Genomic DNA, 24,433 nt, shown 5'->3' with positions numbered 1-24,433 from the left:
GGAAACGATAGAAAGAAGAGACCCAAATCGAAACCCTTTTGACACACAAAGGCAATTCCAAGCCAGGCAATACTAGTAAGCAAACAGGAAAACTGCTTGTCTACACCGAGGCCTTCACCCGTGTCTCCCTGCTAGAGCATCATTGCATCAGAACTTAAATGTAACATAACGAGAAAGCAACAGGTGGACATAGTTACCAGGCCTACACTCTTTGATGCCACACAACTTGTAGATAAGCAAGAAGATGCAGACACACTTCTGTAAGGAAATGCGCCATGAAAGGATGTCCTGACGGGCGAAAAAGTGCAAAGACCGTAAAGGAAAAGCCCAAAAGGAGTCTGATACTTAGCATCTGATAACTTTCCTGAGAAGACTGAAAAATGAGGTGCAACAAGAAAAGTTCACACAGAAGAATGCCACTCATGCAGGTTGTTCATACCATTGCTAAGCAAGAGGCACTGCCATCTTGCTTATAGTCTCTTGCCTCCTGAAAGCGACGAACGCAGAGTGTCCCAGCGCCTGCTTCTGCGACAGTGAAAGCCAGTACGTCAGCTGCGTCGGGGACAGTGCCTCACAAGCGCCACAAGACCTGCCCAGATCAAGCGAGAGGCTCGAACTGCGCAACTTTGCGATAGATGTGCTCACACAGCGCCTACTCAGCGGAGTGCCAGCTCTCAAAGAATTGAAGTTGCAGCAAAGTAGAACAAGGGCGGTCGAAGATGGAGCCTTGACCGAGCTGGCTCTGCTGCAACGACTTGACCTGAGTCAAAACCTGCTGGAGAATCTGACATCAGGAACGTTCAAAGGACTACAGCAACTGAAGTACCTTGACCTGTCCTCGAATCAACTGGCACACATTGAAGGTGCCTTTTCAGTAAGTAACACAAGGGTACACTAGACTTCCTTCAAGATGAATTGCAAGGGATTGTGAAAAGCTGTTCTTATCAGAAGTATCTTCAAAGACAACTGACAATAGGCCAGCTGCGTCCAATCTGTTACTTGGAAACAGTGAATAAAGTAGTAGGTTTACAATGTGAAGGTTACTATAAAAGGAGGATTTGTTTGGCTCTGCATTATTGAAAATTGTGGCTTCAAGCCCTGTTGTTTTGTTTTCTCACATATGCGATGGTTATCTGTAACTTCATATAAAAACTATGAGTGCAAAATACGACGCAAGAAGAAAAACACAAACCAGTGCTCTTCCCTTCACTTTCCCTTCACAAATGCTGTTTCCCATCTTCATCCTGGGTCGTCTCTTGAACTTACTCAAAGTTTTTACCATATTTACTCTAATCTAGGCCAGCCCTGATTCTAAGCCGACCCCCGAAATTCGCAAGGCCAGAAAAAAAAAACCTAGTCATTGTACTCGAATCTAAGCCTACCCCTCCCCCCCACTTTTGCACATTGTTTTTTTCCAAAAAACATTGGCTTAGATTCGAATACGGTATAGGAGAATGTGATACAAACTAGCTCACCTAGCTATACTCTTATTTGCAACTGTTGTGCAATCCGATATGCCAACACAAGTAAAGATATCTTCGTCTTCACGTGTGATGCGAGGACCATTTTACCAGGTGATTTTGGTCTGAGAGCTCTCTGGAATACATCATGGTTTTAGCATGCGTGACTATTACGTCATTTCCAATAGGCACCATAACTTACTGGCAGCCAGAACTCTTATATAATATGCCAGCCAACTGCTGTCTGCAACGGCCAGATGCCATTACCTTTTCCCGATAGGCTGCTCAACAGAAAGCAGTAGCACTTGTGTTTATCCCAAACTGTCTAGGGATTACAATTCTTCCTGTTTTTCTGTATGTTTAGCAACACAATAACAACAGCATGCTGGCATCCCCTCTCTCCCCAATAAAGACTAACAACACTTCAATGATGGCAACATTGATTGACTATGAACAAAACCTAGTGACTTAGCCCATTGGACCTGGAATCCTCATGAAACAACTGGCTTTCATCGTTCAATCTCAGCACTTTTAAAAATAATTTATCCTGTCAAAAAGAGCAAGAAATACACAGACTAATAATTCATCCCGTCAAAAAGAGCAAGAAATAGACAGACTGGCAGTTTTTCCGAGACTCAAAATTGGATCTAGCTCAAATGCATGCAGTTTTCCCAACCTATGTACCTCCAGCAAATAAGAGCTGCATACAGTGGTTCTAAACTTACACTGAACCCTGTCACTATATACTTCAGATTGCATGATATGCTCCCAGTGGTTTATTCAAAATGCGCATTTTAATCTGTGCTCTCTCTGTCTCTTCTCTTTCTTACAAGGGCCTGGGCAACCTGGAGCAGCTAAATCTTCACAGCAACCTGCTCACCCAGCTGAACACCTACACATTCGGAGGCCTGCAGCAGATCCAGTACCTGAACCTGGATTCAAACCTTGTCTCGAGCATAGAAGTTGGTGCCTTCCAGAATCTGCCAAATCTCGGACACCTCATCCTCAGCAACAACCCACTCACGAGCCTCTCTCGTCTCAACTTCTTTGGCTCACACCTGCAGTATATTGATGCTTCTCACGTTGGGCTTGAGCGCATACCGCAAAGCCTCACCCGCTACGTTCGAGACCTCAGGCTCAGCCGAAACAACATCACTCACATAACTCTAGGTGACCTCGACAGCTACCCGCACCTCAGTTTACTTGTGCTAGATGACAATGCCATTGAAGACGTGGAAGATGACGCGCTTGGTCGACAGGAGTACCTCACCCGACTCTGGCTTAATGGCAACCGGCTCACAAGGGTACCGATGAACCTGCCACAAACACTAGTTGCTCTCTACATAGAGGAGAACTTGATAACCGAGCTGCCAGCCAACAGCTTTCTTGGACTGTCAAAATTGGAGCAATTGTTTCTGCAGCGTAACCAAATCAGAAACATTTCAGAGAGTGCCCTGAGTGATCTCACGAATCTGAAGACCCTCGACCTACAGGCAAACCTGATAAAACTTTTGCCCAACCACGTTTTCAGCAATCTCAGCAACTTGCAGACACTCGACATTTCCCAGAATCTACTGCAGTTACTGGAGCCTGAGTGCTTTCAAGGGCTCGACGCACTCCAAACACTGCAGATGTCCCGAATAGCAAACAAAGTGGATTTCCAAGAATATGTCTTTGATCCGCTGAAAATGCTGATCAAGCTTGAAATGTACGACAGCGGTGAGCTAGTGGCCGACGTAATCAGATCGCCGAGAACACTGCATGGCTTGAGGAATATCCAGGAGCTGAATATTATGCACAATAAGCTCACACATTTGAGACCAGATTTCCCATCTTTCTTCCCAAAACTGAAGGTTCTCAAAGTGGGAGGCAACACGTTTCACTGTGGCCCTGAAGTGCGATGGTTCTCGGAATGGATAAAGACATCGAGCATCCAGTTTTACAGCAGCTACAGCATAAGATGCGCATCACCGTTCACACTGCAATTCAAGCCTGTCATGTTATTAAAAGAGGAAGACTTTGTTGAGATAACCACACAAAGTGCACCAATGCCTCAAGTAAGGGGTGCTGCCTTGGTCAAAAGAGTTCCCTTACCAAACGTCCCAGAACCAATCACTGCCTCTGAAAGCCCGACAGCTATTAATATCTCTGCACCTTCAACATTAACAAGCATTTCCACAATGAGTGCAAGTATAAAAGCAGGTGAGCCAACAACAGTTGTGTCGAGTAATCGGACAAGCATTTTTCCAGCTAACAGCGGGACAGCTCCAGAAACTGCTGAAGATTTGCTTCAAATACCACAGACACAAGATGCACTAAATATCACTGCACAAATGACAGGGGACCAGAAAGCAAGCCATGGGAGCATAATAGCTCACCTCGAAAGTAATGTGACATCTGCAACAGACAGAAGCATTACTGATGGCACAAGTAACATTACTCTTCCTACAGTGAAAGCCGACCACACCATGACGACGACGCTGAATTACATCTGGCAACTTCCAACAGCTGAAACGGCTGTATCAGTTCCAACAACACGAAATAACCATACCTCCTTATCCTTCAATGCACCTCAAAGCCTACTGCTTGTACCACCAGTGGCTGAAAAACAACGGCAGGAGACAAGCTCCGAAGGGAACTCCACAGTCACTTCGAGAGTCATTACTGGCTGCAGCTTTCTGCTCTTCGTTGCCCTCGTAACTACAGTGTTTCTGCTGCAGGCGCGCCACAACTGTATGGGCTGCCGCGAACGGTATGCTCGCATCCAGCGGAGCAGCAGCATCTCTTACCGTCCTCAGCACGACGAGGTGAACATCTTGACTGTGTCAGAGGGTACGGTCGATGCAAGGACTAGTGTGCAGCGCGGCATTCGAAACAAGCTCTACTTCGCAGTCGAGGGTGGTGGTCCTCACGAAGTGTCCAATGAACCGCACTTACAAGAACTGATTCCTCGCTCCTTGAGTGACAGTGAGTGGTGCAGTGGTCGCATGTGTATATAAACTTGGACATCTACTGTGACGTGCTATTTGTGTCTGTAAGTGGACGCCAGAAAAATGTGACTACCAACAGCCATAAAGACCAAAGGCGTGCGCTTTGCGGCAGCAGGCTTCAATTCTGTGCCAAAGATATAGGGTATTTCACGCAGCCGACCCACTTATGTTCTTGGCAAATATGTCATAGGACAGTTAAGGCATGCTGGCTGCAGTGGCCATGACAGGAACAACAGCGCTTGTTAAAAGCGGACCTCCAGTTTTTAAAAATTTGTGTGCATGTGCGTGCAGAAAGAGCTTGACGATTCCAAAATTTCAGGAGACACAGACTCTCAAGGTTCCCTGAAGCAAGCTGATGAATTTGGCTTGTAATGACTGCGAGGGTGAGGATATATAAACACAAAGCAAGTATTTTTGTAAAAGAAGAGAATTATTTGGCAGCATGGTATATTACAATGCTCCTGTCTACTTGTTTCATTCTATCATGCAGCGAATGTTTATACATGTTGAATAAAGTGTCTACTCAATACTTTGGTGCTATTGAAACATGGCAAAAGAAACAAAAATTCGTAATGAAGTTTACCCCTTTCAATACCAGCACAAATGCACTAAATTAATAAATTCATATCTAATACATTCACCACACTGCTCACAACTTTTTGACCTTTTCCAATGAATGAACTAAGTTTAGGAATAGTAGATAGACGCTTACTTCAAATGTACATTAAAGAAATGCAACATACAGCTTCTGAAGACTTTTTATAAATAACCGAAAAGGATGCACCGGCTATTTATGATCTGACATGAGCTGACTGAATCCAACATAGACACATTGCAAAAACGGGCCACAATGATTACAAGTAAAGTTTGAGTGTTTACAGTGAATTAGAGTACAGAGCTTAAAAAGTTAAGATATCTAGTATGTTCCCAAGTGAAGTTGTGCACGCTCAAGCAGTCTACCAGTTGAGGAGCTCCACAACAAACATCTCTACATAAAATGACCTGTTCACCGAAGGAAGCCAGCCCACACAACTAGGGTAACAGTAGCTGATATGTTGCTTGACTACAAATGCAAATAGTTGCACTGCCACGTCCTTCTGCAGACACCAGTGAGATACGGTGCGCATAGAGAGCAGCGGTCAACAACTGAAGACCATGCGATAAACTTCCGCACATTGCAGAAGGTATGGCAAACCATCACTCATACAAAAGATAATACAGTAAAACCTCGGTGATACGATCACGGCACGTACGAATTTCGGGGTGATACGAATATTTTCTGTGGTCCCGGCCAAGGCCCATTAGCCTGCAATGTATTGGAGTGCGGTTGTTGCGAACCGACTTTCACCCCGCGACGTTTGATACGAACGTACGCCAGCGCACAGGTACGAACAGGTGCTGTCGTGGACGACGCGGCAGTCCCGCGCGGGCGCGGGCATGCGCGCTGCGTGACCATCAACGGTGGAGTGATGCCTCCGAGATTGCGCACCCGAATCTTGGAGGCCGTTATGCGCCTTCGCGTTTAGATTACAGATGGCTTTGACACCGCGTTTCTTTTCTTTTTTTTTTTCAACGCTTTCACGCGTGCTGCTGTGCTCGAGGCAGCCTTTGTACTGCGTTAACACGTTCCTACAACGTCAATGCAAGCCATGTCCTCGCAATCAGACGTTCTGTGAAACAAGACTGAAACTTGGGCTGCGGGTCCATCATCATGGTCCATCACGAAGACTCCGAGAGACAAAGCAGACGGTCTTGGCGAAGGAGCTAGGCCTCCCACAGTACGCGCACACCTGCCAACTCTCTGATTTCACTGGAGACTCCCGAATTTTGAGCAAACCTCCCGACTGTGCGGGCACGGCCGTAAATCTCCCGAAATGCGACCCCAACACCACTGTGATAAGAAAATAACAGCAACAAAGGACAGCGACTCTAAAATTTTCTGACCTTCATCTATCGCGTGCAAAGCGCTTCTTAGGTCACTTTCGCCGCAGTACTGTAGTGTCATGCAAAAAAGCGTAGTACGATTAGGAAGAGGCTACTAGCGGTCACGAGTCACAGCACATCTGGTTCATTATTTACACACGCGCGCACGCACCGTGTATTTACGAATACAAGTATGATCATTCATTGACGTCTAAAAAGTTTACTGGCAATCATTCAGAGCTGTTGATGACGTCCCTCCGGGCCTGAGAAACACTAAATCAAAACGTATGCCAACATTATTTTGTCGCATACTAATTTTCCATGTTTTCTGGTGATACGAATTTTCGGATGATACGAATATTTTTGGTGACCCCGCGAGATTAGTATCACCGAGGTTTTACTGTAACACCATAATACTGCTCGACCGAACAATCAAACAGTTTCAGAAATGGCGTTAGGACTGTGCAGACCAAAATGACAATGTTGGCTGCTGTGCGGACACCAAGATGAAGACTGCAAAATAAAACTGGCGGCTTTTTCCTACAAACGTATTCTGAATTCATATTAAATTTCCTTTCTTTTTTCTGAATGTGCTTAGGTTATTCTACTGTGAGTGATACAGTGTGCAATCCTTACAATGAAGTGATCCACATAAACAAAAGCTTTAGGAGTACCTAAGCATGTTGCTATAAACTTTGTTGCACAAGCTGCAGCTGCCACACTTAACATCTTACTAGAAAGTAGCAAACATGAGATGTGTAGAAATGCAATACAAAGATGTCCTCTGTACATGGACACACATACACTAAGTCAAGGAACACACCACAAACAGTGATTTTGGTGTGCAATTGTAGATTAAGGAGCCGACAATGGCTGAACAGAAATTGCAACGAAATATCTATGACAGGTAAGTGTGAAAATGCTTTGCCTTGCATTGTCACTTCAAAAAATCATATGACCATAGATGGATACAACTTAAAGGGGTCATGAACCACCCTCGGCTTGGTGAGAAAACACATTGTACGAAATAGCAGACACTGCTGTGAACATTTCAGCCAAATCTTGCAGTCATACGCGGCAAGGAGAGTTTACCAGCGGAGTGCGAAGTTGCCATTTTCTTAAGCGTCCTCTTTTTATACAGAGGCCCGTACTCTCATGCTTTGGAGCTGCCGGCACATGCTACGTGATGTTGGATGGCAGGTACCATGCTACTGGCCAATAGCCGACATAAATCAAGAGCGGTGTTTGAATCAGATGTGCTTCTTGCCAAGGGGTGCCACCAAGTGCCGGTGCTGCGCTTCATAGTCTGCTACCATTACACAGTGAGCCCCACTCGCGCGCTTAGGAATCACAACGAGAAAGAACGATCACGTTTCATCCCGCGTGCCCAAGGTCATGATCCGCCCTGACATAACTTCTTTTCCCCATGCTATCCCTCCTGGCTTAGCTTCCAGCACACTCCTCGTGGGGAGAGGACAGAGAAAGCGCTTAAAGCGCGCGAGAAACCCCTGTAACTCCACTCATTCTTTCGCGAAGTTTTTGCAGCAATCAATTCGAGCGGTAATAAACTCAAATACTGAGGTTATCTTACAATTACTTGGAAAAGTGGTTCATGGCCCTTTGTCACGTGTTATCTCGGGCGTGCTTGCACTAATGGATCGGGAGAGAGTGAGACGGGCACAGGAGACCGTGGTAGGACGGGCAAAAACAACAAAGTTTATCATGAGCAAAAAGGTGACAAAGAAAAAAAGCGTTAAGGACACTGAATAATTCCAGACAAGAACTATTTACATTCTACAAAAATCTCAGTTCCTATCTAGAACTGAAACTAACTAAACACTGCGTTATAGCTAGGCTTAGACAAGTCTCCAACTCAGTCTGGCCACTATGGGCCTAGTGACAATCTAACGTTCTTACAGATCGTCGCGACGACTCGAAGTTCCCGTTGCGTCAATCTGTCGTCGAGACCGTCGTCGACGTCCTCAGTAGGCCTCCGAGTTCATCGTCGGTTGCCTTCGTCCAGCCCGCTGCTTGCTCTCGTCGCGTGCGTCCCCAGTAGTCTTCTCCGTCCTCGGTCCGTCGAGGTTAGGCCTAACTGGGCCTTGGTCCCTTGCTTCAGGACTCCACAGGTGACAGGCGTCTCGTTGACTGCACTGTGGTCTGCAGCCGTCCTGCCGAGAAGAGAAGGGCTGCTGGCAATCCCGGAACTGCCGTAGTGAGGGGCGACATGTCCGGGCAGCCTCGCTTAGAGCCTTCCAAGGTCGACGGCCACTCCCCGGGCCTTGCGTTCCGCCACCTCCAGAACCGAGTACCAGCCGCTTTCGCCGCGGGTGCGACGCTTGCTCCTTCCTCGATCTTCTCCGTCCGGTGCCCCACAGCCCAGTGCCACGATCATCCTTCGTCGTTCACCCCGCTCGGGTCGCATGCCACGAGCCACTCTCTGGCCAATCCTCTGCGTCGACGTGGCTGTTGCGCGTGCCATCGGGTGACTTTACCTCTCGCGCACCGTCGCCACGCTTCCACGTTCGTCACGTGCCTCGTGCCCCTCCTTTACTCATCGCACCCTTGCAAAGGCAGGAGTGGCTCCGCCGAGATCACTGAAGCGGGACAGCTGATTGCCTCCACTACTAAAGAAGTCTGCTCACGTACTCAGCGATGTTCTCGGACAGCAATCTCATGTCATGTCACATTCATGTCCCTAACCGTGGAGCTTATGACGTCATTCTAGAGCATGCATTTACTGGTGCACGCTTGTGTTCATCCTCCTTTAAAGGGACACTAAACGCAAATGTTAAGTCGACGCTTATTGTTGAAATAGCACTCCAGAAACCTCGTGTTGCTTGTTTCGTGCCAAGAAAATGCTTATTTTGAATGAAACTCAAGTTTTAGTGGTCCGCACAGCGTTAGCGCACTTCAAATGGTGCGCCTGAAAAGGCCTCCTGACATAGCATTTGCCTTGCACAACGTTGCCTGCCTTTACTGCCCGGCAACCGACGCTGTGGTTTCTGCTCTGAAGGGCAAATTACACAACATCACATGGACACGGCATTTTGTCGAAGTTCCCATTAGAGCGAATTTTATGACCGTGCAAGGCACACGCAGCAGTACGCAATAACGAAACTACTACCAAAATGCGACTGCGTGAGCGGAGCGCAGCTTTGCGAAAACGGAACTTTTGCACAACCTGCGCCATTCTGCACTGTAACGTCAAGTTCTTTTTTCCATGAATCGAACAGAAATGCAAAAGCAGCATTTTATTACGTTTTGCAATGCTCGGAATGTTCTTTTTTTATCGTAAGTAGCTTCAATACTAGTGATAATTTGTACTTGGGACTCTTGACGTCATCGGGCTCATTCCAAAACGTCCCACTGGTGGCACATATAGTGTCCTACATTTACCTCAATTTTTCGATTACTAGAGCACTGGTATTGATTCTCAAACATTGACCTTTCACTCTTACATAAATTTTTGCCTTCCAAGTTGTACCCAACTACAGACCATGCTCAACATTAAAAACAAAAACAGCTTCGATTCAGCATTTGTCTCGGCAGACATTCAGCTTACCAGAAACATTGAGAACCAGGGCTGCAACAGCCGAAATATGATTTGGAGCTATTTTTGGAGAAGCAAAATGTTGCTATTAGAGCAACAAAGTCCAAGCTGGTTACGGGAAAAAAACATCAATTTTCTAGCCAGGAATTCCAATTTTGGAGCAGTATAACAAAAAAGACTTACAATATGTACAAACCATTCAACATCGCCTAACTTGTGCACAGTGCACGTGAGCACTGCTATTTCAATAAAAGCAGTTTGTTGAACCACCCCACAGTGCAAACAATAAAGAAGTTCACATTAGCATTTGCAATGCCTGTGAAATCATTTGACAGGCACTGCAAATGCTAATGTGGACCTGCCAACCTTGTGACCTCGAAATTCGGGACATTCGTAAAGCAGGAGCAAGTGGGGGTAGTGAAAAAATGTCACAATTTCGACGTAACGGCAAGCAATGAATGAGATAGCAACAAATTAGAATGTAATGCGAAGAACGGAAAGCAGCTCGAAATTGCCAGTGCGTCACTCAAGGCCAAAGGACGCACGAAATAACGCACACAGGACGAGCGCAAACTATCATGCGTCACAGCTCGACACTTGAAGTGCGCTGCTCAAACATAAAGTAGGACATGAAACGAACGAACAGGTACACACGGGACGAGCGCGAACTAACTGTCACAGTTGTCACTTATTTCTGTTTGAACAGCGCGCTCCTTTCGCAAATGCGGCTGCTGCAGTGAGTGAAGTGACCTTTGTACGCTCTGTGACTTCAGCGCGGACATCGTGGGGAAAGCACAAGACATACCCCCCCACCCCTGCCATTCCTCGAGATAGGCGCGCGCAGGCGACCACGCCCTGTAGGGCGAAGAGCATCGGCATTCCAAGAAGCGGGGCGACGACCTTTAAAGCCCTGCACGCACTTATCTTGCTGGTGACCAAGAAAGCATGCTGAAGTAAATGGTGTATATAAATAGCTCGCCGTTAGCAGGCTGAAAGATGTATTTCTTGTGGCCTAGCCGTCTAACACCGCGCGCTGCGGAGCGAGAGGTTGCCCGTTCAATTCCTCGCTTCGGAAAAAATTTTTATGAATTATTTTTCTTTGTGGCTTTTATATAAATATATATACATACATGTACATATATGGGCCCTGACAGCGGCGATGGCAAAAACTAGCCGAGAGTGTAAAAAAAGAAAAACTGGTGCACGTTCTCGTGTATTGTTTCTGGGCAGCAGAAACGTCATACATGGTTTCAAACGGTTGCCAGTAATTTTTTAGACATCAGCGATCATAATAGTACATGTAATTATTTATGCGGCGCATGCACGCTGGGCTGTGTCCCGTGACGGCTAATAGTACTAGCCCCTTCTAAATCTTTGTACGCTTTTCTGCTAGGCACAGGTGTACCGCAGCAAAAGTGGCTCAAAAGAATTCGGCAGATCCCATTCCTTGTGGGAATTGGTTTTATGCGAAGCAGTCAGCGAGTAGTTGTATGCTGTATTATGATTTTCAGCCAAGCATTACGAGGTGGATGAACGTGTTTTTTTAAGTGTAATAGTTGTGTGCACACCGTGGGCTTACTAGGCACACCTACAACACTGGCATTTAAAGGGTAACTGATGGTGTGACGTAACGTCAGCACTAACGTTAGAACCCATACGTCAGTATTATCGAAACGAAGTGCACTTTACGGTGCAGTGATGTGAATGTCATACGTAACTTCCGTTAATGCATTCCTCCGGGGTCAAGCAATGCTTGAATATAGCTTGCTGAATCATAGGAATAGAGATGTAATGTTTATTAGACTTATATAAAAGGCCCGCCAACACTGGAACCACAGAACCTAACCTGACATGCCGCCTGTATCGTAGGAGTACGTACATTTCCTGAAACTTTGTAAGCTATGTCTCTAGGTCTCCTCAAAGGACAATTTACTTCGTGTTTACTGATTAGAAATTACACACACCCTATACTCTATCTAACAAGATGGTTGCAACAGGTTGGATGGAACCTACGAGGTGTAAGAAAACCACATGCTTGTGCAGCAAAAGATAGTTCTAATTGTAAATGCATGATAGTTGGAGAAGGTTAAGCATTTACTTGGAACGTACTACGTCACAGCAATACGTGACACACTCATCACGATTCGCATGTACGCTGTAGGCATTTAATGATTGTTTCGCTAACTGCCGATAATTGTGATGTTGAACCAACATGGCAGTGCCCATGCAGACGCGATCACCCGTTTCGATCCGAACTCACGCTTGCTACATACTTGCGCACTGTCCTGACAGAACTAAATAAACAGTGGAATTGGCTTTCGCTTTGTGTGATCACACGCTGAGGACAATGTATAAAGTACGTTTTGTCGTTATTATTGAGATCAGCTGTTTGTTCAGCCACGCCTGCCAAGCCTTGTCCCCTAGAACTTGAGAGTGAACCTTGGAAACAGTGTGAAATAAACACAAATAAATGGCAGAGTCATTGGTTGTTCCATGTCACTGGAGCGCCAGTAGCCTATGCTATGTTGCTTCACTGTTCTCATTGTTTTGCCAGCATCACTACCCAGGAGAACCACAGTCGACAGCGACGTGCCGCTCTGCCACTGACATCATACGTGGTGTTTCAGATCAAGTCACGTGACTCTCCCTCAAGTGAAGGCGACTGGAAGTTCCACTGCTGCACTCTTTAGGTTAACGACACGCACGTACATGTGATGATTGATGTCACTCGTAATTGCAGGGCGTGTGGTAAGGAGTTTAGTAGAGCTGTGGAAATAGCAAAATTTTGGGCACAACGTGAATTCGAATATTAAAGTTTGGGTGTGAATTCAATAGAATATTTTTCGAATACAGTAGAACCTCATTGTTACGTTTCTGAAAGAAATGCGAAATATAAACAACCCTTTTGGGAAAACGTACGATCCGAATCCTGTAAAAATTCGGGCTGACAAGCCCATATTGTGGTGCATGGGCAAAAAACATTTATTTCTCAATAAACATAGTGGCACTCTTCGATTTTCGAACTTCTAGCAACTCGCTGGCAGCCAGAGGTAAGTCAGCTAGTTCCGGTCCTGACAGGAAACGATGTCAAAATCCCGAGACAACCCAAAGATTGCAAAATCGAACGCGGGGACATCCAGCGTAAATGTAAAGAAATGCTACCGCCTTGGCAGCAAGTGAAACTTTGTGCCACGTAAGTGTTGGTTGTTTCTACATTGCCGCTTGGAAATCTGGCGAGGTTTGCCAAAGAGCAGAAGTGATATTCTCAAGCATACGCATTTGCAGTGATGCTACCGAGGACTTCTGATTTGGAGCGATTTTCGGAGCAGCAAAATTTTCATTTTGGAGCACTTTGGAGAAGCAAGAATTTCCATTTGGAGCACTTTGGAGCAGGTAATTTTGCATCTGGGAGCACTCTGAAGCAGCTAATTTCACATGTTGGAGTGCACTGGAGAAGCAAGTTGCATTTAAGTTCAAGCACCACAATAATTATTATGGGGCTTATGAAGAGCTAGAAATATTTCGATTCATTGCAAATCTCATGGAGAAATTTCAGGAGCACTCCCTATTTCGCTCGATATTGCAAAGTTAAGGGCATCTTGCAGTTGAGTGTTCCGGAATAAGCTCTGCAGCTACCATAAAAACCTGAATACAGTAAAAGCTCGTTAATTCGACTCTCGTTAATTCGGAAAATCGGTTAATTCGGACACGTCATCTGGTCCCTGTAAATATACGCATCACTCTATGAGACTGGGCGCTCGTTATTTAGGACAGATTGGACCGCAAATCGGATAATTCGGCGACTTTCGGGCCGCTGGTGAGGCTCGAAAACGAAAAAAGAACAATTCGGAACAAAAGTGAAGCTCAAACGCAGCATTGCCATGGACATCAATTATCGACTTGGCTTGGATTGAGACTGGTTGAACGCCTTTTTTTCGCTTGTGGGTTTTGTTGCTTTGTTCCCGTTGGTGTGCTGCATCGTTGATCGCCGATTTATCGAGGAACGTTTCAGTACGGCTCCTTTAGCTTGATCGTTGCTGGTGCTTTTGTGCTGACTTCTCGTGCGACCGCACTCTCCGCCGATGGCAACGCCGGCGAAGCGGCCCAAGTACGAGGCCAAGGACTTCACCACCAAAGTAGAAATTTTGCGTGCTCTGAATAACGGGCTCTCCCGACAAGAAGTGATGAAGAGTGATGAAAGGGGATCCTTGAATCGGCGGCAAGAAGCAAGGAACGAGTAACCGTACTTTTAGCCGCCAACGTGACGGGAACAGAGCGCTTGCTGCTTCTCGTTATCGGAAAGGTTCAAAAGCCACGCTGCTCTAAGAACGTCAACAATCTTCCCGTGGATTACCGTGCCAACCGAAAAGCGTGGATGATTGGTGAAACTTTTGCGGTACTGCAGACATCATGCGAGCTGCTGAGCACCTTGAAGGGCTCATAAAAATTGTGTCCGCGCGAATTTCTGCTCGAAAACAGACGAGCATCCGCGATTACTTTGTTAAGTAAAGGTATGTTGAAAAAACTCGTGCATTTATTGTGTTTATTTCGACCATTCGATAATTCGGACATTCGGTTAATTCGGACATTTTTTCCGGTCCCTAGAAATCCGAATTAACGAGCTTTTACTGTATAGGTCGAATTTTTTTTTAAAGAAACGCGATGAAAAGTTGACCCTCGTCTTATATACTGGTCATTGGCAGAAAAAAATGTAGAAGTCTCGCAACAATGGGCAGCTGAAGTCAGAAGCCTCCACTGTCATCGTGAGCATCAGCAGCGGCGGGCTGGCGGCACCGTTAGGCAATGCCATTTTGCTTTTTCTTCTGTCAAGTGTGGTTGCTTCGGTTACCCGCTGTTTTTATTTTTTACAGAAATGAGTGGTAGCCGACGGCAGTTTACGATAGGCTTTAAGAAAAAAGTTATCGAGTATGCCGAAGCGCACGGAAATCTGGCGGCACAACGGGAATTCGGTGCATCGGAGAAAACCGTCCGATACTGGAGGAGCCAAAAGCAGCGCATCACATCCTGCAGCAACCAAAGAAAAACTTCGTTTCGTGGACGGACTGCAGTGCACCCCGAACTGGAAACACTACTCGCCGAGTTCGTCCGGGAGCTGCGTGCAAGGTCGCTACCCGTGACAGTGGAGTGCATCCACGTGAAAGCTCTCGAGATAGTGCGCGACTCTGAGCTCACGAGGGCACAACTCAAGGGCTCGCCATCGTGTGTGCGCCGATTTATGAAGCGGAAGGGCTTTGCGCTGTGGCGGCGTACTTCCGTGTGCCGAAAACTGCCCGAAGATTTCGATCACAAGCTGGTCAAGTATCAGCGCTTCGTCATACAGCTTCGTCGACAGCGTTGCTACATGATGGGACACATGGGCAACGCTGATGAAACTCCGATCTGGTTTGATATGCCCTCGAACACGACTGTGACCGCTAAAGGATCAAAGCAAATGAAGCTCTTTACAACGGGCAACGAGCATTCGCGATTTACAGTGATGCTCGCGTGCACAGCCGATAGAAAGAAGCTGCCCCTTATATCATATTCAAGAGAAAAGGGCTACCGAAAGAAGACTTTCCTCGGGATGTGATCGTGAAAGCGAACAAAAAGGGTTCATGAATGAGTCCCTCATGCTCGAATGGATCCGGCTCGTGTGGAATCGGTGACCCGGTGCGCTTTTTCAGCGACCGAGCATGTTGGTCCTCAACTCATTTCAAAGCCACCTCACGGCCGATGTAAAGGAGCCCTGTCTGACGGCAAGACGGATCTTGTCGTGATCCCTGGGGGACTAACATCAATCCTCCAGCCACTGGACGTAGTGCTCAACAAACCCTTTAAAGATTGCGTGCGCGAGCTCTACAATGAGCTACGACATCCACCTCTCGCGACCGTTTGTGGCTGGGTGTCGTCAGCATGGAAATCTCGTCAGATGGTGCGCAAGTCTTTTCGCAAATGCTGCATCAGCAACGCATTGGATGGAACGGAGGACGATGCATTCTGGGACGTTACTAGTGACAAGCAGGCATCGTCCGACTCAAGTTCGGATGAGTCTGAGTGACAGCACTTTGTGGCCTTCTGGCATTTAACTACATATCAGTGTCCAAATAAAAAGAAATGTCACCACAGTGCAGCTGGTTGTGTCGCGTATTTATCAAGGTAAGGGTACGCGGCGATACTTTGCGATATTTTTTTATTTCTTTTTTGGAGATTCAAAGTTTGGGGGGTCAACCTATATTCCGGTCCGACCTACATTCCGGTTTTTACGGTATTATTTTTGAGACTAGCAAATAAACAGAATACTGGAGCAATAAAATTGTGCGTTATGAAATCAGACCAAATACGTCTGTGGTTATCAGTAGACTTGGTAGACAAACTCCGAAACGTACAATAGTGCCTCAATGCTCAAGAGTCACACTGTACCTAATGCATTCCCCTAAGATGACTCCAAGGTGACAGCCAGGTTCTTTTTCTCCTCGATTGATTGTACTGCTGGGCACAACATGACGTCACTTAGCCAGCCTCAAAAAGGCAACCTTCTCCGACACTCCCTTCCCTCTTTCTGAAGCCTCTCTGTACAGCAAGAGCATTCTCGCAGTGCTTCCGGACTGCCGTTAGTGGAGATGGAGATGGGCTTCAAGTCAACCTTCTGCGAAAGTGTCCGAAAATGCGTTCAACGGGGGGCTACATGATTTAACAAACTCTGTTTTCATTTTACAGCGAAGCTGTCTATGGTCAGGACATTCCATTTGTACGTCGAAAACCCTCTGGTGCAATCTAGGGTGCAGTGCAAAAAAAAAAGAAAAGAAAAGAAAAAACCTCATAGGGGCCCTTATGCATTCGCCTAAGATGACTCGAAGGCGAAAGCCATTTCTTTTTTTTTTCTCAAGCGATCAATTGATCCACCCCTGCTCCTTCCACCCTACAAAGGCTTTCTGCACCTAACGTGGTTCTGCACAGCCTACATGAACAGCACGCTGATCATGGAGGCAGTGCAAAGCGACAATGTCATGTGATGACATCATCACGTGATGTCACAGTGTATGACGTCTGTCACGTATCTCGGAAGTGCTTGCAATGTCGGAATAGAGTTGGGAGAGAGAGAGAGAGTCAGGAGACACCGTGGTGGCACTGCAAACAAAACTTTATCGCACACACCACGGCACACAAAAATGAACACTCAAAGTTTACAACAATATTGGCATATCAGGAAATTCCTAGGTTAGTACGCTATCACTGACAAAACATTGAAAAGCATTCTAGCTCTGCTTGGCTCCTCTAGCCCGAAAGTCTGGCCACTATGGCCTCTCAGTCACTCGCGATACCAATGGAGCGTTCTTACGGTTCGCAGTGTCCGCTGACTCGGTTGGTGGTCCAAAGTCGACGCCCAGTCCCGTCGTCGCAGCTCCTGTCGACGTCTACGGGCCGTCACCGTCGATCAGACGCCTCGCTGACCGTCTTCCTCGCCGATGCTTCCTTCCTTTCGGAGAACACCGGTCTCTCCCAGTTAGGCCTAACTGTTGGCCTCTCCTCAGTGCCACGGGCTCTAACTGTCGACGTGGCTCTCCGGTGATTGTCGGTGGGTCGCCGTCGTCTTGCCGAGCTGTGGTAGTGCCGCAGGTGCCATGAGAACTGCGTGATGAGGCTGCCGCAAGCCCGGGACGCCTCGCTCGGTAGACCCCGAGGTCGACGGCCACCCTCCCGGGGCATGCACAACGCTGCCTCCAGAACTCAGCCCTGCTGTTCCCGTCGCAGACACGACGCTGGCCTGCACCACCTTGCTCCTCGACGACTCTAACGAACAATGACCAACTCTTCTTCTGCGGTCTCTCACCTCAGCTCGGGTCGCGTGGCACGCGCCTTTCTCCGGCCAATGGCTTGCGTCGACGTGGCGGGGGTGCACACCATCGGGTACTTTTCCATTCCCCGCACACCATCGACGCCTTGCGCTTTCCAGCGCGCGCCCCTTGCGCCTTTACTCATGATAACGTCATGATTACGTCACAAGTTATGGCGATGCAGAGATGAAGTGAGGCGGCCGTCTCCGTCGCACGGAGGGTGCATGCAATAACATCACCCTGCATGCGACGCTTGCCGTCGACTGTTCATCAAACAGAAAGGAAACGTCCCGCCCGTCTTTCATAAGGAGTACGAAGGGACGCCAGGGGAGGAGGGGGGCTGCGACACTTGAAGGGTGCAGTCGCTGGCACGCGCGCTTTCTCGAGGCGTCAGGAGACAGCTCGTAAACTTGCTGTGCTCTCAATGCTTACTTCATGTTAAGAGAACTTACAGCACAAAAAGTGCTTCGGTCCCTAGAGCGGCCATGTTCCCTTAAACCAGCGTATTGTTGAATTACACGAGATCTGATCCAAAAGAGTTAGCTGCTAGCCTTACTTCGTATAACAATTCAATTTTTTGCTATCGCATTCAGTGCTTCGCAAACTGTGATTTTTTTTAACCGTCAGCTATTGACCCTGGAAAGCGAGGGGCGGACGAGTAACATGGCGTAGCCGCTTCACAGAGGGCCGTCAGCGACGGGCCCACTACAGACAACTGCGCATATTAAAGCCGAATTGCTGCTGCTCCGACCAGGAGGCATGCTTTTAAATGAGATGACATTTTTAAAGAAGCAAACAAGAAATTCGAATTGGGACCCTAGCACTCACGAGTTTGAAAGGGCAGAACCTATTAGGGGGCATTCACCGCAAAAGCAGTAAATACCCCCTAAGAGGTTCTGGTGGAAGGAATTACGAAAAAACTCTTCTGGATGACCTTGCATGGACGTGAAGCACGGAAAATTCGATATTGTTCCATATATCTATTGCAAGCATTCCCAGATTTCATTCCGCAGTGTCCCAAAACATAACGAAGACATTCTAGCGGCACACAGGTAGTAGTTATTACTGAACACTGCTTTAATTACAGGCCGTGCGACGCTTCAGGCGAGCTACCAGCAGCGTTTCTGGAACAAACGTCGTCCGCCGATGAATCACCGCCACACTTTTTCACTACTGATAGGCCTAGACGTAACTCTAAAGTATAGTATATATTAGAGCTGTCCGAATAGCAAAATTTTGGGTGCGAAGCGAATTCGAATACTGGAATGTGAGTGCGAATCAAATCGAATATTTTTCGAATATTTTTCGAATATTTCTGGAATATTTTTCGAATACTTCGAAGTGTAATTGCAGAAAAAAAAGTTAGAGAGGATTCCTGAGCATATTCTTATGAGATAGCAACATGAAAGTGTTTCTTTTTGCTAGGTTGACGAAGCACTGGCAGGGTGGTGTTTCATAGTTGTCTTATCAAGAATGAGGCAATGTAGAGGCCGAATTGTATTTATTAGGCTTGTGCGAATATTCGAGCACTTCGAATATTTGAACGAATAATAGACTATTCGAATTCGCTTCGATTCGAATTTAAATTATTGAAAATTTTGAAGTACTCGAAATGAACGAATAGGTGTATATTAGTCCGCTTGTAACCCCCTGTAAAGGTGGTTTTACTGCAGTGGAGCGGTGCTATACCGTGAATACAACATTCCAAGAAAAATACGCAATGCCGCGAAGCACCACTTCAAGGTTAAATGAACATATTACCCTCTCATCGATTCATTTTTAAAATTTAAAAGCTTGTTATACCAGGCTTATACGCTCCAAGTGTAGTAAATTTTAAAATGTAACATATTTTACAGGTTATCACTAGCACTCTACCGAAAGCCAAACCCTGCTACTATTCAAAGTTGCTTCCACTTCCTATGAACCAAAAAGAATGACATTTGCACATGCCTTGTTACATTATTAAAAAAACGTTGTGCAGGTTGGTCGGGTCATGACAAATATGCTCGTTTTTCTTTATAATATGCGATATATACTATTCGAATTCGATTCGAAATTATTCGACCAAAATCACTATTCGCTTCGAACCTAAAATTTACTGTTCGCACAAGCCTAGTATTTATTGACATGATTTGGAGCAACCAAAGTGTTGCCGACAACACTTCACACGTGATAGGCAAAGATGCCACTTCCTCCACCTCTCCTCCTCTTTCAACTTCTGTGGAAACCCAACTGATGTGGCGGACAAGGATGCGCTCCCTCCAAGTCCGGTGTTCCAAATCTACCTCGTAGACGTCAACATATAAGAACGTCTGAAATTTTGGATGATAATAAACTTCGGCTTCCGATTTTTAGGACTTCCTGCCCAAATTTCAGGTCCAAAACAGCATTAATTGAGCCCCCACCTCTGCCACATCTTCCATCTCCAAGTTGGAAGCAGCGTTTTCTTGAGTTAATACATTGACGACCGTAGCGGAGTTTGAAAGGCAGCTTTGCCGGAATACCGGGGTGTGATGAGGTGAAGAATATTGAAAATCTAGGGACCACTTACAATCGGACGTTGACTCTTGGCAAAGTTCAACCGTAACGGAGCTTGAAAGATAGCTTTGCCGCAATATTGGGGTGTAATGAGGTGAAGCATATCGAAAATCTGAAGGGGTCACGTTTAATGGGACGTTGACTGTCTTAGCTAAGTTCGACCGCAACAAAGCTTGAAAGGCAGCTTTGCCGCAATACGAGAGTGTAATCAGGTGAAGCATATTAAAAATCTTGGGACGATTTCCAATCGGACGTTGACTGTCTCTTGGCTAAGTTCGACCGTAAAGGAGCTTGAAAGGCAGTTTTGTCGCAATACGAGAGTGTAATGAGGTGAGGCATATTGAAAATCTGAAGGGGTCACTTTCAATTAGGCATTTACTGTATTTGTTTTTGGGAAGTTCAAATAGTTCGAATAGTAAAATTCCAGTGCGAATCGAATCGAATAGCAAACACTATTTAAAAAATATTCGAAATTTCGAATATTCGCACACCCCTAGTATATATGTATATGCTGGCTTATATGCTCTAAGTATAGTAAATTTTAAAACCTATCGTATTATACAGGTTATCACTTGCATTCTACCAAAAGTCAAGTCCTGATACTATTCAATGTTCCTTTCACTTTTGTTTGAACCAAAAAGAATAACATTTGCACATGCCTTGTTTCAATTTAAAAGAATATTATGCAGGTTACCTGGATCATGACAAATATGCTCTTCTTTTTATGTGATATACAGTAAAAGCTCGTTAATTCGGATTTCACGGGACCGGAAAAAATGTCCGAATTAACCGAATGCCGAATTAACGAATGAACAGGAAAAACAACATTAAAATCAAGTTGGAGAAGCATACCTTTATTTGCTGAAGTATTTTGTAATGGTCGTCTGCGTTTTCGCGCAGATTCCGGCTGACATTACAATTTTTCTTAACTCTTCCAAATGGCCAACAGCACGCAAACTGTCGGAAGTGCTCAGGCAAACGTCCTCTAATATCAAAAGAGCCTCTGAGACTTCCCGTGAGGTGCGATGAGTTCGCGACATCATTAATAATTTCTTGATCGGGCAGGAGACCAGTCGTGGCGACACAATCATCAATCGCGATGTAGTCCTGAAGGTTCATATCTGAGGGAAGGACAGCATCGAAGGTCGGGCAGTCATCGTCGGTGGACTCGCTGACACCTCGCCGATGCCATCGTCAGCTACTGCCGCTTGCTCGGGCCTCACATGTAAACACGGTCACAACGGGGAAAAAAAGAGAACTCCACAAGAAGAGATGGTGCCGACATAACACAAGGGAAAATGGCGTCGGAGGCGCAGTGGAGCGAAGAAAGAAGACGCCGACGTTCGGTGACGCTGCGATCGCCCCCACTAGTTGATGACGATGGCGATGTCACTCAGGTTTCGGTTTCGCTCCAGTGGTGCCAGCGCTGCCTTACCACACTTTTGTGTAGCGGCAGCAGTCAACATTTGTCCGAATTAAGCGGTGCGGAGCCCTATTCTGACGAATTAACGAAGGTTTGGTCCCATAGATTAACATGCACTTTGGCCGGGACCAATAGAGCCGTCCGAATTATCCGAATTTCCGAATTAACGGGTGTCGAATTAACGAGCTTTTACTGTATATACTATTCGAATTCGATTCGAAATTATTCGACCAAATCACTATTCACTTCAAATTAGCTTCGTACATAAAATTTACTAGTATTCGCACAAGCCTAGTCCTGGCAGATTCTTGTGACCCGTGGGTGAGCAGAGCCAACGCCGTTGGCAGAGCTGTCCAGCCAGACCAAAAGGAATGCCGACTGGAAGTGCACTGCGCGATGGGCGGAGCAACCCGATAATGAGCACGCTCTGGGAGAAAAATGTGGAGGAAAACGTGTTGTTGGCCATATCCACTGGGCACAATGGCAGCGTTGCTATGGTTACATGGCACGGCCAGAGAACATCTATGGTGTGGTATCTTGTGTAGCTGTACAGTGTCGTAGCGGCGGCGGCATGTGTGTCGTGTGCGTTTCTGCAGGGTCTTGTGCCGAACCGTGGCAGATTGGATGAACGACAGCATCCTTCCTTTGTGTCACACTGTTAGATCCGCAGTGTTCACCCGGTTGCTATCGCAGTCATGGGGTCTGAACAAAAGTGTGCGCAACGAGTGCGTATCCATGTACCGTGCTACTAATGAAGGATTTGCAGTGCTCAGTGAAATTGTGTTAAGTGCTACAGAAAAGACACATTTTTTTAAGGCCGTTTGAAGATTCTGACAGCCAGTGTGGCCACCTGCCTTCGGGACGGTGTACGATTGACAGAGAGCTGAGGCAATGGCAGAGGGGGCAATAGAGCACTTCGGAGAAGATATGGAGAGGACGATTGAGTAATTCAGAGAATACGTGGAGGAGACGATTGAGCAAAGAAGAGAAGGCGCGGAGAGGGGAAATAAGGCACTGTGAGGAAGCCGCTGTTGCCGCACAGAGGCAGTCTGCCACTTGGCACTTCACAAGTACCTGAGAGGGCCCTTTTTGCACACCTGAATGAGAGTTTCTGGCTGCAGAATGTATCATACGACCACAGTTTCCCACAGAGCTGAACGTTGCTGACGAATAATCGTATTTTTCGGGAACGTATTACACATAGTTATACAGTTGAACCTGGATGTAACAGAATTGACGAATGTCGCCAATATTTCATTATACACAGGTTTTCGTTACATGCAGTTTCATGTGAAAATCGGCAAGTATCACGCAAAACAAAACCAAAATGAGACGGATGTCACTTCAGAAGACCTCACCTCTGACATTGATTCAGAAGAAAAACAATGCGTGATTTTGGTTTGTGTTTTCTTCATATATGATGACATCAAGCGGCGCTCTAAGGAAGTTAATTCATGAAAGGTAGCTTCATCATCCTGCGCGCCGGCGGCACGAAGCAAGTCGTCCAACGCATCCATCACTTCCTTCGTGGTAGGCGCGGCAAACAGTGGATCTTTCTCTGATGCACCTTCGTCGTGACCACGATCTGGCACCATTTCAACAAGCACCGCATCTGACATTTCCTCGGTACATACGGCACCATTGTCAGCAAATGAAAATACTGGCAAGTTCAACATCGTCGGGCACTCCATGTAGCGCATCCCACGATTCAGTTACATCCGCTGGATTCGCAGGTTCCTCTTCATTGTTGCAGATTCCAGCTTCGACGACCTTTATTTTGGCCTTGGCAAAGCAATTTGAAACAGTCTGAGCTGCAAGTTCTTGCCAAGACATGGCCATCATCTTGATGGCTTGACAGATGTTGATCTTCGTTTGCCATTCAAAACAGATGTTCAGAAGAATCTTTTATATCAGACGACGGCGGTAGCAGCACTTGAAGCTGTTGATTATTCCCCTGTCCAGTGGCTGTATCAGGGATGTGCAAATGGGAGGAAAAATATAACTCTATGTTTGAGAGCTGAAGGCCGTCAAACGTGGTGCTCAAAACAATTGCCCAGGAGCATGACTGTTTTTTGCGCAACACACACACGGACTAGATAAAAGTAGACGACACAGGTATCTCGTCCGTGTGTGCGTTGCGCAAAAAACACTCATGAATCAGTACCAACTCGCCCAATTGTAAGTCCAGGCGCAAACAGATTTGGCGGCCTTGTCGCTTGATGTCTTCGTTGAAGTCTTTCAATCAATTGGAAAAGATCGGCCACGGCATCCCCGCCTTTGCATGTGTACAGTACAGCGAGCACCTCAGGAGTGATGGCGTCAGCTTAGTTGACGATGTGCTACGCATAACTAGGAACGATCGGCTTCACGCGGCAACAAATGATGCATATCGGCGGAGATTCGGCTGATTCAGCAATGCGTGTGCGTATTGTTTACGTGTGCACATGCATCGGGGAAAGCTTGCCAAGTCGTTCGCTACTCCGCCTCAGTCTTCGCGTTTCGCGTCATCTTTTCCGAACAGTCCATGTGATAGAGCCGTAATCTATTCCACGCTTTGCTCGTATCAGTGGTGCTCATCACAAGACGCAAATTGGCATTTGACGCATGGCACAACGTTAGGTGGGGTCCACGGCAGGTACCGAATTTATTCACAATTAAGAGCCTGGACGCACACCAAAATGCCTGATAAGTAGGGGTGTGTGAATATTCGA

At 46.5% G+C, this 24,433-nt stretch overlaps 1 protein-coding gene across 5 annotated transcripts in view; it reads right to left on the bottom strand.

Annotated features, from left to right (window-relative positions):
- Positions 1-24,433, bottom strand: part of LOC119393729 (protein timeless homolog) — a 528,180-nt gene that overhangs the window by 456,277 nt on the left and 47,470 nt on the right. The window lies entirely within an intron of this gene.

Source organism: Rhipicephalus sanguineus, chromosome 5, assembly GCF_013339695.2.
Source record: "Rhipicephalus sanguineus isolate Rsan-2018 chromosome 5, BIME_Rsan_1.4, whole genome shotgun sequence".
Classification (NCBI taxonomy): Eukaryota; Metazoa; Arthropoda; class Arachnida; order Ixodida; family Ixodidae; genus Rhipicephalus; species Rhipicephalus sanguineus.
This window is presented reverse-complemented; position numbering and strand designations above follow the sequence as displayed.